Genomic DNA, 22,717 nt, shown 5'->3' with positions numbered 1-22,717 from the left:
GATTTCAATCATATTTCACGCAATTCAGCACCATCATGTTGAACAGTGCGCATCTGAAGAGTCTCAGATGAAGGAAATAATGCATTATTTATTGGCTGTAATATATTGGCCGAATTTTCTCATCAGGCCGATAACGATAACATTGAGATGAACATATATCGGCCGATGCCGATATGGTGGCCGATATATCGTGCATCCCTAGATTCCTGTTTTTCTAAATATCACAATATATCACAGAAAAAGTAAATATCGCGATGTCAGTTTGTCCAATGTCGTGCAGCTCTAATCCACGCTAACTCTGGGAAAGGAAGAGTGTTGAGTGTTGGTCATCCCAGAACCTCCTGTTCTCCTCTCGGACGGGTCGACCCGCTCTTCATCGCTCGCTCTTAGGGGTAACAAGAACGAAATACTTGAGCAATTCTGACCTCGACGAACTGAAGAGAAAATATGGCCAAGGCGGCGGAGCCTCAGAGCCACACCCACCTATTACATCATCACCACCGACCAATGACAATTCAAAGGTGTTTCTCGGAAAGTTCCCGAAAACGAACTCCAAACTAACTTTGTTTTGGCCTGGTTTTGTTTGAAACTGTCACGCTAATTAATTTTTGGATTTGGCTTGAAGTGTATGGGGTGTTTGCGGTCTAATGTTCAGTGTCTGCAGCCGCTCGTATGACTTCAGCCCAGGTTTATCCTATCCCGCCGGTAATGTGCGGGACAATCCCAACGCCTGTGCCAAAGAGCGTTTCCGAGATCTCCCTGCAGCGGAGGAGAGAAACGCTCTGCGACCTCTGACCTCACTGTGCTGTCCGGCCAGGAGAAGACTACACTCTACGCTTTATTAGTATTCAAGTAATAAAAGAAGAAAGTAATTCACCTTTTTATCTGATAATTCTATATATTTCTCACAGTGGCGAGCTTACGTCGTGCAATTTTTTTTTCCGTCAAAAAACAAAAACAAAATAAAAGGTAATTGCAAATGTTTATCTCACTATTTTGACTTTTTTTCATTAGTAAATCTCGCAATTAAGACCCTTTTTTCTTTTTTTTCACCATGAAATAATAAATAAAATTTCTCACAATTGCGAGCTTGTTTCACAATTAGTTATTAACTCATAATTCTGAGTTACAGAATGAAAGAAAAAAAGTCCAAATTGCGAGATGTATTTTTTTCTGCCATGAAAATTTGCGTTTTTATCGCACAATTTTGACACTTTTTTTTCTCTGTTGCAAATTAAAAACTTGTAATTTTGAGTTTGCATTATAATTCAGGGTTTTTTAATCAGAATTCTTAGTTTTGATATTTTTTCTGCCACAAAAATAAAAAGTGTTTTTTTCCTCAGAACCTCCTTATAAATTCACAATTTTGACGTTTCTCTGAATTCTGAGGTTTTATCTCTCAATTTGGACCTTTTTTTTGCAACAAAAAAAAAAAGTTTCCAGCATAAAATGATCAAATAAAAAAGAATTATTGCGATCTGATAATTTTCTATATTTCTCACAATTGCAAGTTATCAACTCAGAATGCAAGAAAAAAAACTCAGAATTATGTTTTTTTTTTTCTGCCATGGAATAAGAATACATTTTTTAATGACTTTTTTCCTCTCAGTTGCGAGTTAGTGATTGCGGTCCCCAACTTTATTATCAAAGGCATGAACGTCGCTTTTAATTCTGATGTGTTCTGAAGGAGGGCGAGCTCGCCCCTTCCTCCAGAATATAGGAAAATAATAATAGTGATTATGTTTTTTATTTTTCTACCAATCCTCCATAGATGTGGGACAGACTAAACACCACCGCTAGTTCAGGTCGAGCAGAGCGTTTCTCCTCGCGCGAGTGTGTGTGTGTGTGTGTGTGTGTGAAGATAATCAGCTCCACAAGCCTCGGAGAGTCGTACTGTATGCAGCTGAATCTATAAAGTTTTGAAGCGATTAGTATTTATTACTGAGGCCTTGACACTGGACCGAGACACATCCCCCTTAGGATGCTTATTATGGGCTGTAGAGATGCTCTGCTTGTGTTCGTCACTGGAGGTATGGGTGCTGCAAAGGGACACATCTGTGTACTGTCAGAAATATAACAGAAAGACTGGATGAAAGGAAGAGAGACGCATCTTAACTCTTTCTCCTCTGTGTTTTTCTTTTATCCTCATTGTTTCTGAGAAGAAACTCGAGGAGAACTGCCGGTGTTCCTGTCAGATCTCCCGCTCGAGGACTCGTGCTTTATCTCAAGCTTAATGCGATATAGTGCCTTTCTGTGAAGCCCTTATAACGTCTGTGTGTGTGTGTGTGTGTGTCTTTAAATGGGCTGGTCCTAATCACTCCATTTGTTTGTGTGTGTCTTAAGAACGCCTGATGTGTATTGTGCTGATTGTGTGTATTGTGCTGATTGTGTATGTCTAATTGTAATGGTTTTTAACCTGTGGAACTTTTACATTTAAATAAAAACAAAGAAAGACTGAAAAAAGGAGCAAGACCAAATAAAGTTTAACAAGACTCTAAAGCGGCTTACGTTTGTCTGATTTCTAATCTACTGCAGATATTTCTTTTAAAATCACTGTAAATATTAATATGAAACGCTCATGCTTTAAGAAAAATGGCATTTTTAAAAGATTTTTGTTAACATTATTTTCACGACAATCAAGCGAATCTCATATAGGCTATGGCTGTACATTACACACCTGGTAATGTTTTACTGTAATATGAAAGATATAGGTTATATTTAAATTGTTTATATCTTTTAAAAATGTTACGTATAATATCTTAATTAAAAACAATTAGACGTTTGTATATTGTGGTATTATTTTTGGCACATTATTTTATTACCACTGAGATACTGTAATTGTTTTTAATTAATATTTTAAATCAGTTTTTATTTTTATATGTTGTTTTGATTTAAATTTTAATTAAAGTTTTAGTAATTTTGTTGTGTTTTGTCATTTTTATTTCAGCTTTAATTTTAGAACATCGAGATAAAAGCTGAGAAATCTTGCCTTGGCAACTAGGCTAGCAGAAGGAACATAAGATTTTATTTTACTTCAGTTATTGTTTATTTATTGTTAAGATTATTATTATTATTTTTTTTTTTTTTCATATTTCAGTATTTGTGTGTAATAACCACATGTGTAACCATTTGTACATGTGTGTTTAATAACCCTGCTGTGCACCGGAGCGTCTCTGACTGCATTATTATCCTCTAGGAGGCGCTGTGATCCAGAACGAGTCTTCACATCCGCTGTGTGTGTGTGTGTGTGTGTGTGTGTGTGTGTGTGTGTGTGTGTGTGTGTGTGTGTGTGTGTGTGTGTGTGTGTGTGTGTGTGTGTGTGTGTGTGTCTTCAGTGTCACATGATCCTTCAGAAATCACTCTAATATGATCTGATGCTCAAGAAACATTCATGATTATTATCAGTGTTGAAAACAGTTGCTGGTTCAGATTTCTGTGGAATCTCATACATTCAAGAGTTTGGGGTCAGTAAGATTAAAATATTAATGCTTTTATTAATCAAGGATGCATAAGTCGAGTCATCTTCATTTATACAGCGCTTTTAACAATGTAGATGTTCCACAGCAGCTTTACAGTGATAACAGGAGATTACAGTAACAGAGATTGTTTAGGCTTTACAGCAGCTCTAGAATAAAGTTATTGTCCAGATAAAGTTAGTTTTGATTGATTCACTTCCGATATAAAGATCATTAGTGATTATCATTCGCACACCACTGTGTTTGGAGCTCGAGAACACAAACTCTGAAACAGGGTCCAATGGGCAAGCTTTTAATGTTTTTTAAAACATTATCATCTTCGGGTTATCGTTCATAAACGTGCATCTGGAAGCGCTGGCGGTGCGCGCATGTGTATTACTGTTTAGCCTACCCTTGTGAAAAAGAAGTGTGCTTAATTGTATTGAAAGCGTACTTTTTGTGTGCTTAAACTAATAAAAGTATACTTTTTGAAAAGTGTACTTGCAGATAATATAATATAATTAAAATTAAAGACCACTTAAGTGTACTTAAAGGGAATACACTTTAATGACAATATTTATTAACTCACTTAAGTGCACTTTTTACAAATGCACTTTGTAATAATATCTAATTAAGTTTAACTTAAAGTAAGTACACTTTCATCACAATATTTATAAACACACTTAAGTGCACTTTAAAAAATGCACTTAGTAATAATATGTAATTAATTTTAACTTAAAGTAAGTACACTTTCATGACAATATTTCTAAACACACTTAAGTGTACTTTTTAAAAATGCACTTTGTAATAATGTCTAATTAAGTTTTACTTAAAGAAAGTACACTTTCATGATCATATTTGTAAACACACTTAAGTGCACTTTTTACAAATGCACTTTGTAATAATATCTAATTAAGCTTAACTTAAAGTACACTTTCATCACAATATTTATAAACACACTTAAGTGCATGTTTTAAAACAATCACTTTTTAATTGTGTCTACTTAAGTTTTACTTAAACATACATTTTAAATAATTATGATTTATAGTGTTTTAAATTTATTAAAGTTACAAGTTATTAAATGAAATTTATTTTGATGTATTGACTAATATACTAAATAAAATAATAATTTTAATGGAAAACATGGAAAGTAATTCACTTTAATTTCAACTCAAGTGTGTTGTCCAAAAATAATTTGTTCATGTATTTTAAATGTGTTTAGTCTATAATATATACTGTGTGCATTAATATTGAACAAAAATATTGACTTTTAGTTAGGTGAAAGAGTAAAGTTTTGTGAACTTACAGAGTCTAACAACACAATGAGTTAGAACAAATTCAACTTAAACAGAAAAAACTGAAATAAAAATATACTCGATACGAACATGGTGTTTAATGCGCATGCGCCAGAAATACTACGTCATGATGACGCAGTACTTCACTAGAGTTTGAAAAATGCGCTGTTATGTTTCTGTAATGGCGGTGCATGAGGAAACTGAAGCTTCCCAAACAAGAAGAGAACAAAAGGAGCGCCACGTTTGGCTGTTTGCAGATGAGATGTTATACTGCAAATAATCAGTCAAGTAAGTATATCTTGATGCTTTCTTTATTTAATTTTTTTCACCGCAGTTGATATTGCGATTAAGAGTGCTTTTTAATCGCAGATAGTAACGTTATACGCAATAGATTCGGGAGGTAAATTAATCATGTTTCCAATAATTTATCTATGATTGCATTCTAATAATGTCTTACATCGTAATGTGCTCGGGTGTGTGGGCGTGTTCGAGGAACGTGTCTACTGAAATGTGTTTTTTTTTTAATATATTTATTCATTTATTTATTTTTACTAAACCGACTTTTTAAATAATTTTAAACAAACTAAATGAGGATGACTTAAAGTTAAATTTGCATGCTGAATGCTGATCCAATATTGTAACTCTCGAAGACATTTATATATTAATTAGGGCTGGGAAAAAATTAATCGTAATTAATCGCATCCAAAATAAAAGTTTTGTTTACATAATATATGTGTGTGTAGTGTGTATAATTATTTTGTATATATAAATACACACATATGCATGTATATATTTAAGAAATATTTGCATGTATATACTGTATATATATTTATACATCATTTATATTATATATAAATATACATATTTTTATATGAATAACACATTTTTCTTAAATATATACATGCATGTGTGTGTATTTATATATACAAAATAATTATACACACTACACACACATATTTTATGTAAACAAAACTTTTATTTTGGATGCGATTAATCACGATTAATTTTTTCCCAGCCCTAATATTAATCAATCTTAACCACTTACATAGTATATTAAATATATCACCCACCTCTAGAAATAATGCTTGTAACGTTAATGTATTTAATTTCGTTTTGCATTTGAAGAGTGAGTTGTTCAGTTACTATTTGTTTTGGAATATGTAATATTTTTGTGCTTATCTGGATTAAACATTCATTTTGCAGGATCAGTTCACATTTGTTATTGGAGATACAGGGCAAGCGGTGTGGAATCACAGGCCTGTATTGATGAGGTGATGTTACAAGATTTATTATGAATTTTTGCCCAGCCAGCACACCTCTATCAAGCTAAAACACTGCTATCAAGTCACCAAGTATCCCTATAGCTTTTAATGCTTTGAATCTTTTCCATTTGCAAGTAATACATTCCCACCTGTGCATTTACATATGCCCCTATAATCATCATATATTTTACCTATAATCATCATCAGGGCCTGAAGTTAACTTTTTTGGCCACCAGCCACTGTGGCAGGTGGATATCAAAATTCACCTGCCACAGAGACTTTTTACCAGCCTTTTTTTTTTTGCCTCATAGCCTAAAGGTGAAAAACGGGAATTTCACAATATTGTTCTTTAACTTGTACACATTTAAGTGCTGTCAAGTTATTAACGAAATCAATATAAGTAATAATAACTCTTAGAATATACATTTAAAAAAAATCTTTTTATATATTGATTTTGACACACACACGCACAACAGATCTATAGACTTACCGCAGCTCGTATGTAAACAAATCACCCGCGGCTGTGTTGATGGCTGATTTAGTCACGTAGACAGCTAGGTCCTGACAGCTTTTAGTTACAGCGTTCAGGAACCGTTAAGCTGAACTAAATTAATATTATTACTGGTAAATTTACCGGGTACCGGACATTTTCTCACCGGTTCCCAACTCCCAACATGTACTACATTTGCACACGCACACATCTGTGCAACTGTCATTGTTCTGGAGCCTACGTCAGCGTTACATTATCTCATCCCATCTCACCAACAGTTTAATACTCGCACATCCAAACGTAGTCAGAAAAGGTCCTTATCTTCTTTCTGATCGCATCATGAACATTACGAAACAACAGTCGCTGTCATAAATCAGCCGCTCACGAACCTTGCCGTTGTCGCCAATTGACCACTTTGTATTAAAATGTCTTCTTTTACTTTTCTTTGACTTATCCTCATCTTTTTGTTGGTTGTTTGTTTCAGCTGGCCTTTTTACCCCAGTAATGTGCCGCCACATTATAGCTAAGGTCCAACGCAATGAAAATGAAAACGTAAAAAAAAAACCTAATGAATCACTCAATTCTCATTGGCTACCTGCCAATGTGGCAGGTAGATTGACAGTGTTACCCGCCAATAGCAAAATTCACCCGCATTTGGCAGGTGGTCGGGTGTTAATTTCAGGCCCTGATCATCATATATTTTACAGGTAACAAACCAAATGAAGAAGGCTGCCGCATTACTGTGTCAACCGTGGTAAATACAGGAACATCCTTCATGAAGATACTAAGATGCAAGCTTAAAATTCAAGATTACCTTTCTCAATTTGCATGGGTCTTGGGTTTGCATGGGTCATTAACCTATATTTGTGTAATTGATAAAGTTATGTTTAATTCCTTTTAAAGTAGCAAAATAAATGTTCTCTATTTTTAATGACTTTAAGCCCAGTGTCAGTGAAGATGGCGTGGTCAGTGCAATCATGTTGTTTGTGGGAAATAGAGGAACCTTGCCCAGCTTTCTACTACGGTGTGACCCTGATGAGGTAATTCATCACATCAACAGTTAGCAGTCAAAAGTTTACGTACACCTTGCAGAATAAACTGCTTCATCAGGGTAGTACTAAATAAAAAGACAACATATACATTTTTGTGTTCCCTCTTATTGCTAAAATAAAGACTAAAATACTGCAAGGTGTATATAAACGTTAACGGGAAAATATCTATCACTGTCATTCATTTGAGCCAAATATAATAATGGACTGGATATGTTTTATAGGCTAAACAATTGTTTTCCTTCACTTTTTTTTCCCTCAAGGTATTTTTTCTGACTTTCCTGCCTCTTTGGAACAAATCCATTCACATTTACTTTGGAGAGCACCGGGACATTGACATAAACAGCACTTTCCAACTACTTCAAAACATTTGGTGACAAATGATTTTGGTTTTCTTGTTTTTGTGCCTTTGGATTTCTTCAGTTTTAGTTTTTTTGTTTTTAGACAAACTTGAAAAGGTTTAAGAGCTAAAATTAACAAGGTTCGGTAACACTTTAATTAGGTCTCATTTGTTAATATTAGTTTATGTATTAGCCAACATGATCTAAAAATGTGCATATTTTTACAGTATTTATGAATCTTTGTTAATATTAGTTAATTAAAATATAGTTTGTTAAAGTTAGTTAATACAATTTATAGTCATTGTTCATGCGAGTTCACAGTGCATTATAATTTTAATACACAACTTTTGAATATAATAATGCATTATTAAATGTTTAAATTAACATTAACTAAGACTAATAAATGCTTAAAGTATTATTCATTCTTAGTTCATGTTAACTGAAGGAGTTCACTAATAATACCTTTTTGTAAAGCATTACCCGTTTGAATCTTAGTGTTCACATTTTGCAGTAGAACGTCACATCACATTTTGTTTGTATTAATTCATGAGTTGTGTGTTTGATGTACTGTGTGTTTGCTTCTAAAATGATGTTTGTACTGGTAATCCCTAGGTTATGGGGACCAAATTACCCCAAAAGTATAGTCATACCAGTAAATTACATGGAAACAATCTTATAAATCATACAGAATGATGTTTTCTGAAAATGTAAAAACACAAAAATGTTTTCTGTGATGATAGGTTTAGGTACCTTTGTATGAGGGAGAAAATGATTGTGCATATAAGCATCATTGCCCTCCAGACTCTTTCTAAATTAGAGTTAAAGGGATAGTTCACTTTAAAATGATAATTCTGTCATCATATACTCACCCTCAACTTACACTTAAGTGATCTTATGAATCACTGACAACTCTTAAATAACTGGTTTGTAAATAATGCTATACTTAATTTAGAAATTATTAATTGATCATTAACAAAGTATGAAAATATAATTATTAAACACATTATAGATATGCTTATAAATCAAGAAAAAGCATTTATAGCTGTATTTATAAAGTTCTTATTAATGTCTATTAATGCTTTATAAATGATGAATTAACTGTTAACTCATGCTTAACTAATGAAAAATAGTGTGCAGTTATTATAAAGTGTTACCTTTCTTTCTTCTGCTGAACACAACGAAGATATTTTGAAGAATGTCAGTAACCAAACAGTTAACTGGTCCCATTGACTTCAATAGTAGGAAACATAATACCATGGAAGTCAATGGGACCAGTTAACTATTTGGTTACTGACATTTTTCAAAATATCTTCGTTGTGTTCAGCAGAAGAAAAATTCATACAGGTTTGAAACAACTTGAGGGTGAGTATATAATGACAGAATGTGTCAAAGTGAACTATCCCTTTAAAGTGTTGTAACTGTTTATGTATAGTGTTTCTTGGGTTTTTTCTTGTGCACCAACAGAAAGGTTTTTATGTATTTATTTTAGAGATTGATTTGTCAGTAAATGTAGAGGGTTTTAAATTGAATTTGTGTTGATTGTAGCTAGGTTAAGACTTTTTTTTTTGTCCAAATTTGAAAATATTTGCAACTATTTTTTTTTTATTACAAATGTATTTAATTATATAATAGTGTACATGTATATTACATTAAAGTATATTTTAGTTCACATTAATTGCTTGTCAGTATATTTGGAAGTACACTTTTACCATATTTCAAAGTTCATATACAAATGTATTAAAATCCCACTTAATTTGTTCCAAAAAATCACTCTTAATATCAACTAATAGCATTTAATTTGAGCTTAATCTGTGATACATTTGAAATCAATTACATATAATATGCAATAAGTTTGTCGAAAACATTACACTTAATTCACATTTAAGTGTATTGTTAACTGACATTAAAGTACATTTTAGTTTACATTAATTGCTTGTCAGTGCATTGTGTAGTGCACTTTAAATACATTTTAAATAGACTAGAAGCAATTATGAAAGTAAATATAAAGTTGTATTAAAGTCCCACTTAAGTGGTACCAAAAAATCACTCTTAATGACAACTTATTGCATTTTATTTGAACTTAATATGTGATATATTTGAAATCAATTACACTTAATGTGCATTCAATGCGGCGAAAACATTGCATTTAATTCACACTTAAGTGTATTGTTAACTGACATTATAGTATATTTTAAATCACATTAATTGCGTGTCATTATATTGTGTAGTGCACTTTAAATATATTTTAAATACACTCGAAGCAATTATGAAAGTAAATATAAAGTTGTATTAAAGTACCAATTAAGTTGTACCAAAAAATCACTCTTAATGACAACTTATTGCATTTTATTTGAACTTAATATATGATATATTTTAAATTAATTATACTTAATGTGCATTCAGTGTGGCCAAAAAATTGCATTTAATTCACACTTAAGTGTATACCTTTAAAGTATATTATTTGTGTAATAAGTACACTTTATAAAAGTACACTAAAGTGCACTTTTTTTTCACAAGGGTATAGATGTGTGCGTTTGAATATATATGTGAATATTCAATTGATCAAAAGTGACAGTAAAGACATTTATAATGTTAGTATTTTAAATAATTGCTGTTCTTTTGAGCTTTCTATACATCAAGGAATCTCGAAAATCAATTACATTAAAAGTAGACATTTTAAAATAAGTTGAAATTATGGCAAGTCGAAATTGACAAAAAGTAAAAATTATGACATAAACAGTTGTACTTTTGGCAAAGACGAAATTGACATAAAAGTTGAAAATATGACATCAAAGTCGGAATTATGACGACAATATTAAAATTATAGTATAAAATGTCAAATTTATGACATAAAAAATCAAATCGAAGTCGAAATTGAATATCATAATTTTGACTGTCAGAATTTCAATAACTTAGTATAATTTCAACTGTCAAAGTCGAAACTTATAACTTAAAATTGATATAAAGTTGAAATTGACATTCAAAGTCGAAATTATGAGATACAATATAATACGAGTAGAATGTAGAATGTCATAATTTTGAGTTTTTAGCCATTGTTCAGATTTACCAAAGCATGATTCTCTCTCATGTGGATTCGGCACGGAGAGAGTGTGCTAACACTGTTTCCATGGAGACCGCAGGTACATCACCTGTCACACACACACACACACTTCAGCTCGAGGGAGAACTAGTGCTGTGATTACAGCAAACTACACACTTTACACGGTTCACTTCAAACTAGTGTGACAGCAGGGATGTGTTTATGAACTGATTTCAAACAGGAAGATTGACATGAATATGGCTTGCATATCACACACACACACACACACACACACACACACACACACACACACACACACACACACAGATCATCTTTTATGCGTTTCAATTGCAAATAAAATGTCCTCTGTTTGGATCAGTTTTCACATTGTCAAACAGGTCAGATTTCTGTAATAGTAATAATACACCGGATGTGTTTTAAATGCGCAATATATCATCAGTTTGCATCCAGTTTGTTTCAATTTCATACGTTTAACTAACAAAATATTGTTTGTCTCACAGTAGGTTTATTATCATTAACTAAAACTAAATAAAATACAAATATTAGTTGAAATTAGAAATGTTGCCGTGGCAATAAACTGAATCTGTTCCTCTGCTAATGAATCTCCGCTGGATTCTTCACACGCTCTCCATCCGGAGACGCAGAGATCTCTGGGAGTCGGAGAATGTGTGAATGTTAATGTGTTCAGCGTTTGCTCTTCAGCTCTTCAGCTCTCCTCGTGAGCGCCTGACTTCAGGAGTTTCACTGCGATGGCCTGCATGAAGCTCATCTACCCCACACACACTAAAGCCTTACAATCCAGCACCGAGCTTTCAGAAAACACACTAGAACATGTTTCCGGCTCTACTAGAACAGTTTTCCTGCTTGAATGTTGATTATTCTCCTCATATTCTCCATTGTTGCGGCTCCTCTCTTCCCAGTCTGTCAGTAACGCTCTGTTTACTTCCTGTCTCTATGAAGCCCCTCCTTCTGAAAAGCACACTGTGCTCTGATTGGTCGGCTGGAGCAGTGTGTTGTGATTGGTCGAGCGCTTCGAGTGTGTTTGGGAAATGTCCCGCCCCTTTCCATAACCACCAGTTTAACACACTACTAACTAACTCCACCAGGCCCCGCCCCTTTATTATGCGCATTAATTATTATAATGAGGAATATTGTGACGTGTTCGTTCCCCGTGAGAAACTCGAGACTAATGGAGGCGTTTCAGGAGTTCAGGAACACTGACTCTGATATAGAGTGGAACTAGAGCTTTACTCGACTGATGTTTATCTGTGCATGATTTCATGATCATCATGTTTGTCTTTTCTCTGAAGAACCAGTGACAGGTGTGTACCAGTGACAGGTGGGTGTGTGTGTGTGTGTGTGTGTGTGTGTGTGTGTGTGTGTGTGTGTGCGTGCGTGCGTGCGTGCGTGAGCGTCTCTGTGTGCGTCTCTGTGTGAGTGTGTGTATAAAGAAACATGAAAGATAAGAAGAACTCATGGATTCCAGACTGTTCTCCAGAATAACACTGGACTCGAGGAACCATGATGAAATCAGGTCAAGATCATCAATCACACACAAACATGGAGTTTGTGTGCGTCTCACACACACACACACCGTACGCTTTTATTCTTCAGCTACATTCCTCTTTTAACCTTGAATCCCCTGAAGGCAAGCCAAGATTTAATAGACATTTGTGCTAGAAAACAGGCCAGAAACAATAAGTGAGAAAGTGTGCGGTGCTGAACTGATCAAGCGCCTGTAGATGTGAAGGTTTGTTCTGTTTCCCATCATTGATCATGTTCTCCAGAGCGAGAGCTTTTCTGAACACTAGCACTGAATCAGATGTGTAATTGATTCATACAAACATAGAGTTCAAGTGAATAGATTTGTGGAAGAGTTAGTAAAGAGAGAGCCGACAGAAACAGAAGTTCGTATAAAGGGGCGGTTGATTATGATTTCACTTTTCTAACTGTAGTTAGTGTGTAATGTTGCTGTTTCTAACTGTAGTTAGTGTGTAATGTCGCTGTTTCTGACTGTAGTTAGTGTGTAATGTCGCTGTTTCTAACTGTAGTTAGTGTGTAATGTCGCTGTTTCTGACAGTAGTTAGTGTGTAATGTCGCTGTTTCTGACTGTAGTTAGTGTTTCTGACTGTAGTTAGTGTGTAATGTCGCTGTTTCTAACTGTAGTTAGTGTGTAATGTCGCTGTTTCTAACTGTAGTTAGTGTGTAATGTTGCTGTTTCTGACTGTAGTTGGTGTGAAATGTCGCTGTTTCTGACTGTAGTTAGTGTGTAATGTCGCTGTTTCTAACTGTAGTTAGTGTGTAATGTTGCTGTTTCTGACTGTAGTTGGTGTGTAATATCGCTGTTTCTAACTGTAGTTAGTGTGTAATGTCGCTGTTTCTGACGGTAGTTAGTGTGTAATGTTGCTGTTTCTGACTGTAGTTAGTGTGTAATGTTGCTGTTTTTGACTGCAGTTGGTGTGTAATATCGCTGTTTCTAACTGTAGTTAGTGTGTAATGTCGCTGTTTCTGACTGTAGTTAGTGTGTAATGTCGCTGTTTCTGACTGTAGTTAGTGTGTAATGTCGCTGTGTCTGACTGTAGGTAGTAGTTAGTGTGTAATGTCGCTGTTTCTGACTGTAGTTAGTGTGTAATGTCGCTGTTTCTGACTGTAGGTAGTAGTTAGTGTGTAATGTCGCTGTTTCTGACTGTAGTTAGTGTGTAATGTCGCTGTTTCTGACTGTAGTTAGTGTGTAATGTTGCTGTTTCTAACTGTAGTTAGTGTGTAATGTCGCTGTGTCTGACTGTAGGTAGTAGTTAGTGTGTAATGTCGCTGTTTCTGACTGTAGTTAGTGTGTAATGTCGCTGTTTCTGACTGTAGGTAGTAGTTAGTGTGTAATGTCGCTATTTCTAACTGTAGTTAGTGTGTAATGTCGCTGTTTCTGACTGTAGTTAGTGTGTAATGTCGCTGTTTCTGACTGTAGTTAGTGTGTAATGTCGCTGTTTCTAACTGTAGTTAGTGTGTAATGTTGCTGTTTCTAACTGTAGTTAGTGTGTAATGTCGCTGTTTCTGACTGTAGTTAGTGTGTAATGTCGCTGTTTCTAACTGTAGTTAGTGTGTAATGTTGCTTTTTCTGACTGTAGTTGGTGTGTAATATCGCTGTTTCTAACTGTAGTTAGTGTGTAATGTCGCTGTTTCTGACTGTAGTTAGTGTGTAATGTTGCTGTTTCTGACTGTAGTTAGTGTGTAATGTTGCTGTTTCTGACTGCAGTTGGTGTGTAATATCGCTGTTTCTAACTGTAGTTAGTGTGTAATGTCGCTGTTTCTGACTGTAGTTAGTGTGTAATGTCGCTGTTTCTGACTGTAGTTAGTGTGTAATGTCGCTGTTTCTGACTGTAGTTAGTGTGTAATGTCGCTGTGTCTGACTGTAGGTAGTAGTTAGTGTGTAATGTGGCTGTTTCTGACTGTAGTTAGTGTGTAATGTCGCTGTTCCTGACTGTTTCTGACTGTAGTTAGTGTGTAATGTCGCTGTTTCTGACTGTAGTTAGTGTGTAATGTCGCTGTTTCTGACTGTAGTTAGTGTGTAATGTCGCTGTTTCTAACTGTAGTTAGTGTGTAATGTCGCTGTTTCTGACTGTAGTTAGTGTGTAATGTCGCTGTTTCTGACTGTAGTTAGTGTGTAATGTCGCTGTTTCTGACTGTAGTTAGTGTGTAATGTGGCTGTTTCTGACTGTAGTTAGTGTGTAATGTGGCTGTTTCTGACTGTAGTTAGTGTGTAATGTTGCTGTTTCTGACTGTAGTTAGTGTGTAATGTCGCTGTTTCTGACTGTAGTTAGTGTGTAATGTGGCTGTTTCTGACTGTAGTTAGTGTGTAATGTCGCTGTTTCTTACTGTAGTTAGTGTGTAATGTGGCTGTTTCTAACTGTAGTTAGTGTGTAATGTGGCTGTTTCTAACTGTAGTTAGTGTGTAATTTGGCTGTTTCTGACTGTAGTTAGTGTGTAATGTCGCTGTTTCTGACTGTAGTTAGTGTGTAATGTTGCTGTTTCTGACTGTAGTTAGTGTGTAATGTGGCTGTTTCTAACTGTAGTTAGTGTGTAATGTGGCTGTTTCTGACTGTAGTTAGTGTGTAATGTGGCTGTTTCTGACTGTAGTTAGTGTGTAATGTCGCTGTTTCTGACTGTGTAATGTGGCTGTTTCTGACTGTAGTTAGTGTGTAATGTCGCTGTTTCTGACTGTAGTTAGTGTGTAATGTCGCTGTTTCTGACTGTAGTTAGTGTGTAATGTCGCTGTTTCTGACTGTAGTTAGTGTGTAATGTCGCTGTTTCTGACTGTAGTTAGTGGGTAATGTCCCTTTTTCTAACTGTAGTTAGTGTGTAATGTTGCTGTTTCTGACTGTAGTTAGTGTGTAATGTCGCTTTTTCTAACTGTAGTTAGTGTGTAATGTCGCTGTTTCTGACTGTAGTTAGTGTGTAATGTCGCTGTTTCTGACTGTAGTTAGTGTGTAATGCCGCTGTTTCTGACTGTAGTTAGTGTGTAATGTCGCTGTTTCTAATGTCGCTGTTTCTGACTGTAGTTAGTGTGTAATGTCGCTGTTTCTGACTGTAGTTAGTGTGTAATGTCGCTGTTTCTGACTGTAGTTAGTGTGTAATGTTGCTGTTTCTGACTGTAGTTAGTGTTTCTGACTGTAGTTAGTGTGTAATGTCGCTGTTTCTGACTGTAGTTAGTGTGTAATGTCGCTGTTTCTGACTGTAGTTAGTGTGTAATGTTGCTGTTTCTGACTGTGGTTAGTGTTTCTGACTGTAGTTAGTGTGTAATGTCGCTGTTTCTGACTGTAGTTAGTGTGTAATGTCGCTGTTTCTGACTGTAGTTAGTGTGTAATGTTGCTGTTTCTGACTGTAGTTAGTGTTTCTGACTGTAGTTAGTGTGTAATGTCGCTGTTTCTGACTGTAGTTAGTGTGTAATGTCGCTGTTTCTAATGTCGCTGTTTCTGACTGTAGTTAGTGTGTAATGTCGCTGTTTCTGACTGTAGTTAGTGTGTAATGTCGCTGTTTCTGACTGTAGTTAGTGTGTAATGTTGCTGTTTCTGACTGTAGTTAGTGTTTCTGACTGTAGTTAGTGTGTAATGTCGCTGTTTCTGACTGTAGTTAGTGTGTAATGTCGCTGTTTCTGACTGTAGTTAGTGTGTAATGTTGCTGTTTCTGACTGTAGTTAGTGTTTCTGACTGTAGTTAGTGTGTAATGTCGCTGTTTCTAACTGTGGTTAGTGTGTAATGTTGCTGTTTCTAACTGTAGTTAGTGTTTCTGACTGTAGTTAGTGTGTAATGTTGCTGTTTCTAACTGTAGTTAGTGTGTAATGTTGCTGTTTCTGACTGTAGTCAGTGTGTAATGTTGCTGTTTCTGACTGTAGTTAGTGTGTAATGTTGCTGTTTCTGACTGTAGTCAGTGTGTAATATAGCTGTTTCTAACTGTAGTTAGTGTGTAATTTGTCTGTTTCTAACTGTAGTTAGTGTGTAATGTCGCTGTTTCTGTCTGTAGTTAGTGTGTAATGTTGCTGTTTCTGACTGTAGTTAGTGTGTAATGTCGCTGTTTCTGACTGTAGTCAGTGTGTAATGTTGCTGTTTCTGACTGTAGTTAGTGTGTTATGTCGCTGTTTCTAACTGTAGTTAGTGTGTAATGTCGCTGTTTCTGACTGTAGTTAGTGTGTAATGTCGCTGTGTCTGACTGTAGGTAGTAGTTAGTGTGTAATGTGGCTGTTTCTGACTGTAGTTAGTGTGTAATGTCGCTGTTTCTGACTGTAGGTAGTAGTTAGTGTGTAATGTCGCTGTTTCTGACTGTAGTTAGTGTGTAATGTCGCTGTTTCTGACTGTAGTTAGTGTGTAATGTCGCTGTTTCTGACTGTAGTTAGTGTGTAATGTGGCTGTTTCTGACTGTAGTTAGTGTGTAATGTCGCTGTTTCTAACTGTAGTTAGTGTGTAATGTCGCTGTTTCTGACTGTAGTTAGTGTGTAATGTCGCTGTTTCTAACTGTAGTTAGTGTGTAATGTCGCTGTTTCTGACTGTAGTTAGTGTGTAATGTCGCTGTTTCTGACTGTAGTTAGTGTGTAATGTCGCTGTTTCTGACTGTAGTTAGTGTGTAATGTCGCTGTTTCTAACTGTAGTTAGTGTGTAATGTCGCTGTTTCTGACTGTAGTTAGTGTGTAATGTCGCTGTTTCTGACTGTAGTTAGTGTGTAATGTCGCTGTTTCTGACTGTAGTTAGTGTGTAATGTCGCTGTTTCTGACTGTAGTTAGTGTGTAATGTCGCTGTTTCTAACTGTAGTTAGTGTGTAATGTCGCTGTTTCTAACTGTAGTTAGTGTGTAATGTCGCTGTTTCTGACTGTAGTTAGTGTGTAATGTCGCTGTTTCTGACTGTAGTTAGTGTGTAATGTCGCTGTTTCTGACTGTAGTTAGTGTGTAATGTCGCTGTTTCTGACTGTAGTTAGTGTGTAATGTCGCTGTTTCTGACTGTAGTTAGTGTGTAATGTGGCTGTTTCTAACTGTAGTTAGTGTGTAATGTGGCTGTTTCTAACTGTAGTTAGTGTGTAATTTGGCTGTTTCTGACTGTAGTTAGTATGTAATGTCGCTGTTTCTGACTGTAGTTAGTGTGTAATGTCGCTGTTTCTGACTGTAGTTAGTGTGTAATGTCGCTGTTTCTAACTGTAGTTAGTGTGTAATGTGGCTGTTTCTGACTGTAGTTAGTGTGTAATGTGGCTGTTTCTAACTGTAGTTAGTGTGTAATGTCGCTATTTCTAACTGTAGTTAGTGTGTAATGTCGCTGTTTCTGACTGTGGTCAGTGTGTAATGTTGCTGTTTCTGACTGTAGTTAGTGTGTAATGTTGCTGTTTCTGACTGTAGTCAGTGTGTAATATAGCTGTTTCTAACTGTAGTTAGTGTGTAATTTGTCTGTTTCTAACTGTAGTTAGTGTGTAATGTTGCTGTTTCTGACTGTAGTTAGTGTGTAATGTTGCTGTTTCTGACTGTAGTTAGTGTGTATTGTCGCTGTTTCTGACTGTAGTCAGTGTGTAATGTTGCTGTTTCTGACTGTAGTTAGTGTGTTATGTCGCTGTTTCTAACTGTAGTTAGTGTGTAATGTCGCTGTTTCTGACTGTAGTTAGTGTGTAATGTCGCTGTGTCTGACTGTAGGTAGTAGTTAGTGTGTAATGTGGCTGTTTCTGACTGTAGTTAGTGTGTAATGTCGCTGTTTCTGACTGTAGGTAGTAGTTAGTGTGTAATGTCGCGGTTTCTGACTGTAGTTAGTGTGTAATGTCGCTGTTTCTGACTGTAGTTAGTGTGTAATGTCGCTGTTTCTGACTGTAGTTAGTGTGTAATGTAGCTGTTTCTGACTGTAGTTAGTGTGTAATGTCGCTGTTTCTGACTGTAGTTAGTGTGTAATGTCGCTGTTTCTGACTGTAGTTAGTGTGTAATGTCGCTGTTTCTAATGTCGCTGTTTCTGACTGTAGTTAGTGTGTAATGTCGCTGTTTCTGACTGTAGTTAGTGTGTAATGTCGCTGTTTCTGACTGTAGTTAGTGTGTAATGTTGCTGTTTCTGACTGTAGTTAGTGTTTCTGACTGTAGTTAGTGTGTAATGTCGCTGTTTCTGACTGTAGTTAGTGTGTAATGTCGCTGTTTCTGACTGTAGTTAGTGTGTAATGTTGCTGTTTCTGACTGTAGTTAGTGTTTCTGACTGTAGTTAGTGTGTAATGTCGCTGTTTCTGACTGTAGTTAGTGTGTAATGTCGCTGTTTCTAATGTCGCTGTTTCTGACTGTAGTTAGTGTGTAATGTCGCTGTTTCTGACTGTAGTTAGTGTGTAATGTCGCTGTTTCTGACTGTAGTTAGTGTGTAATGTTGCTGTTTCTGACTGTAGTTAGTGTTTCTGACTGTAGTTAGTGTGTAATGTCGCTGTTTCTGACTGTAGTTAGTGTGTAATGTCGCTGTTTCTGACTGTAGTTAGTGTGTAATGTTGCTGTTTCTGACTGTAGTTAGTGTTTCTGACTGTAGTTAGTGTGTAATGTCGCTGTTTCTAACTGTGGTTAGTGTGTAATGTTGCTGTTTCTAACTGTAGTTAGTGTTTCTGACTGTAGTTAGTGTGTAATGTTGCTGTTTCTAACTGTAGTTAGTGTGTAATGTTGCTGTTTCTGACTGTAGTCAGTGTGTAATGTTGCTGTTTCTGACTGTAGTTAGTGTGTAATGTTGCTGTTTCTGACTGTAGTCAGTGTGTAATATAGCTGTTTCTAACTGTAGTTAGTGTGTAATTTGTCTGTTTCTAACTGTAGTTAGTGTGTAATGTTGCTGTTTCTGACTGTAGTTAGTGTGTAATGTTGCTGTTTCTGACTGTAGTTAGTGTGTAATGTCGCTGTTTCTGACTGTAGTCAGTGTGTAATGTTGCTGTTTCTGACTGTAGTTAGTGTGTTATGTCGCTGTTTCTAACTGTAGTTAGTGTGTAATGTCGCTGTTTCTGACTGTAGTTAGTGTGTAATGTCGCTGTGTCTGACTGTAGGTAGTAGTTAGTGTGTAATGTGGCTGTTTCTGACTGTAGTTAGTGTGTAATGTCGCTGTTTCTGACTGTAGGTAGTAGTTAGTGTGTAATGTCGCTGTTTCTGACTGTAGTTAGTGTGTAATGTCGCTGTTTCTGACTGTAGTTAGTGTGTAATGTCGCTGTTTCTGACTGTAGTTAGTGTGTAATGTCGCTGTTTCTAACTGTAGTTAGTGTGTAATGTCGCTGTTTCTGACTGTAGTTAGTGTGTAATGTCGCTGTTTCTGACTGTAGTTAGTGTGTAATGTCGCTGTTTCTGACTGTAGTTAGTGTGTAATGTGGCTGTTTCTGACTGTAGTTAGTGTGTAATGTGGCTGTTTCTGACTGTAGTTAGTGTGTTATGTCGCTGTTTCTGACTGTAGTTAGTGTGTAATGTGGCTGTTTCTAACTGTAGTTAGTGTGTAATGTGGCTGTTTCTAACTGTAGTTAGTGTGTAATTTGACTGTTTCTGTCTGTAGTTAGAGTGTAATGTCGCTGTTTCTGACTGTAGTTAGTGTGTAATGTTGCTGTTTCTGACTGTAGTTAGTGTGTAATGTGGCTGTTTCTAACTGTAGTTAGTGTGTAATGTGGCTGTTTCTGACTGTAGTTAGTGTGTAATGTGGCTGTTTCTGACTGTAGTTAGTGTGTAATGTCGCTGTTTCTGACTGTGTAATGTGGCTGTTTCTGACTGTAGTTAGTGTGTAATGTCGCTGTTTCTGACTGTAGTTAGTGTGTAATGTCGCTGTTTCTGACTGTAGTTAGTGTGTAATGTCGCTGTTTCTGACTGTAGTTAGTGGGTAATCTCCCTTTTTCTAACTGTAGTTAGTGTGTAATGTTGCTGTTTCTGACTGTAGTTAGTGTGTAATGTCGCTTTTTCTAACTGTAGTTAGTGTGTAATGTCGCTGTTTCTGACTGTAGTTAGTGTGTAATGTCGCTGTTTCTGAGTGTAGTTAATGTGTAATGTCGCTGTTTCTGACTGTAGTTAGTGTGTAATGTCGCTGTTTCTGACTGTAGTTAGTGTGTAATGTTGCTGTTTCTGACTGTAGTTAGTGTTTCTGACTGTAGGTAGTGTGTAATGTCGCTGTTTCTGACTGTAGTTAGTGTGTAATGTCGCTGTTTCTGACTGTAGTTAGTGTGTAATGTTGCTGTTTCTGACTGTAGTTAGTGTTTCTGACTGTAGTTAGTGTGTAATGTCGCTGTTTCTAACTGTAGTTAGTGTGTAATGTTGCTGTTTCTAACTGTAGTTAGTGTTTCTGACTGTAGTTAGTGTGTAATGTTGCTGTTTCTAACTGTAGTTAGTGTGTAATGTCGCTGTTTCTGACTGTAGTTAGTGTGTAATGTTGCTGTTTCTAACTGTAGTTAGTGTTTCTGACTGTAGTTAGTGTGTAATGTCGCTGTTTCTAACTGTAGTTAGTGTGTAATGTAGCTGTTTCTGACTGTAGTTAGTGTGTAATGTCGCTGTTTCTAACTGTAGTTAGTGTGTAATGTCGCTATTTCTAACTGTAGTTAGTGTGTAATGTTGCTGTTTCTGACTGTAGTCAGTGTGTAATGTTGCTGTTTCTGACTGTAGTTAGTGTGTAATGTTGCTGTTTCTGACTGTAGTCAGTGTGTAATATAGCTGTTTCTAACTGTAGTTAGTGTGTAATGTGTCTGTTTCTAACTGTAGTTAGTGTGTAATGTAGCTGTTTCTGACTGTAGTTAGTGTGTAATGTTGCTGTTTCTGACTGTAGTTAGTGTGTAATGTTGCTGTTTCTGACTGTAGTTAGTGTGTAATGTCGCTGTTTCTGACTGTAGTCAGTGTGTAATGTCGCTGTTTCTGACTGTAGTTAGTGTGTAATGTCTGTTTCTGACTGTAGTTAGTGTGTAATGTCGCTGTTTCTGACTGTAGTTAGTGTGTAATGTCGCTGTTTCTGACTGTAGTTAGTGTGTAATGTTGCTGTTTCTGACTGTAGTTAGTGTGTAATGTCGCTGTTTCTACCTGTAGTTAGTGTGCAATGTCGCTGTAATGTCGCACAACAGTTCCTATACAAGCGATTTATAGATTATCATGACAGAATATGCTAATTGAAGATAGTTAACTCCACATGAGCTACATAAATTCATCAACTAACCATTCAGAGACGTCCTGTTGCTTCTACATGTTGTCACTTCTTCTTGAGTCTCTCCATCTTCGTTTAAACATAAAAGGCTGAACAGTTTCTGTCATGTCAGTGTGTGTGTGTGGTAATCGGAGCTGCTAACACACACAGCTGTTGTAGCTCCGCCCCCTGTGCCGGGAGCAGCAGCTGATTTGCATTTAAAGGGACACACACAAAACGGGTCGTTTTTTCTCACCCTCAAAAAATGACACACACACACACACACACAGACACAGACACAGACACAGACACACACACACACACACACACACACACACACACACACACACACACACACACACACACACACACACACACACACACACACACACACACACACACACACACACACACACACATCAGAGACTTATTTTACATCTTGTGAAGAGCATTATACCACCCCTTTAACTGAGAAGAGATGCAGTGAATCACACTGTGAGCAGAGACTCATCTGATCCTCCAGTCTGTGTTCAGAGCTGAAATGCTGTTGATTGAAAGTATTTGTGCAGATTTTCTGTAATAATCTCATCAGCGGCGAGCTTCATCACGCCATCTCAAACCATTAGAGATCGGTGATTCATACTGTACAATTAATGATTTTTAACAGAATTACCAGGAAATATCACTCAAACAGTAGAGCGCTGACATCATGGGAACAGGATTATTATAATTCACTAAATAAAGCTAAATACTGCCTTCATGATATTTCTTTAACTGTATTTACAATATTTGTAAAGTGTATTTTTGTTTCTATTGCTGTTTCTCTCTTGTATATTTGTGATAAATTCACCAGCTGGCGAGTTTTGTTTGGCGATTCTTACTTGTAATAATAATTAATTAATATTATTTGTTTACATCATAAATACGAGCTGCTGAACTGAATGTAGTCAAGCCGTGTGTGAGAGAGTGTGATTGTGTGTGTGTGAGAGAGTGATTGCGTGTGTGTGTGTGTGTGAGTTGGTTTATGTGATTTATGAGGACACAAATTTGTATAATGACATGTGTATTACACTGGTATTACAACTTATGGGTGGTTTATGAGGACATTTCAAAAGTCCTCATAAATCAAATGGCTTAAAAAACATAAAAAACAATG

The sequence above is a fragment of the Rhinichthys klamathensis genome, unplaced genomic scaffold, assembly GCF_029890125.1.
Source record: "Rhinichthys klamathensis goyatoka isolate OS25496 unplaced genomic scaffold, OSU_Roscu_1.1 h1tg000429l_1, whole genome shotgun sequence".
NCBI lineage: Eukaryota > Metazoa > Chordata > Actinopteri > Cypriniformes > Leuciscidae > Rhinichthys > Rhinichthys klamathensis.
The sequence above is the reverse complement of the archived record's forward strand: the minus strand, read 5'-3'. Positions refer to the sequence as shown.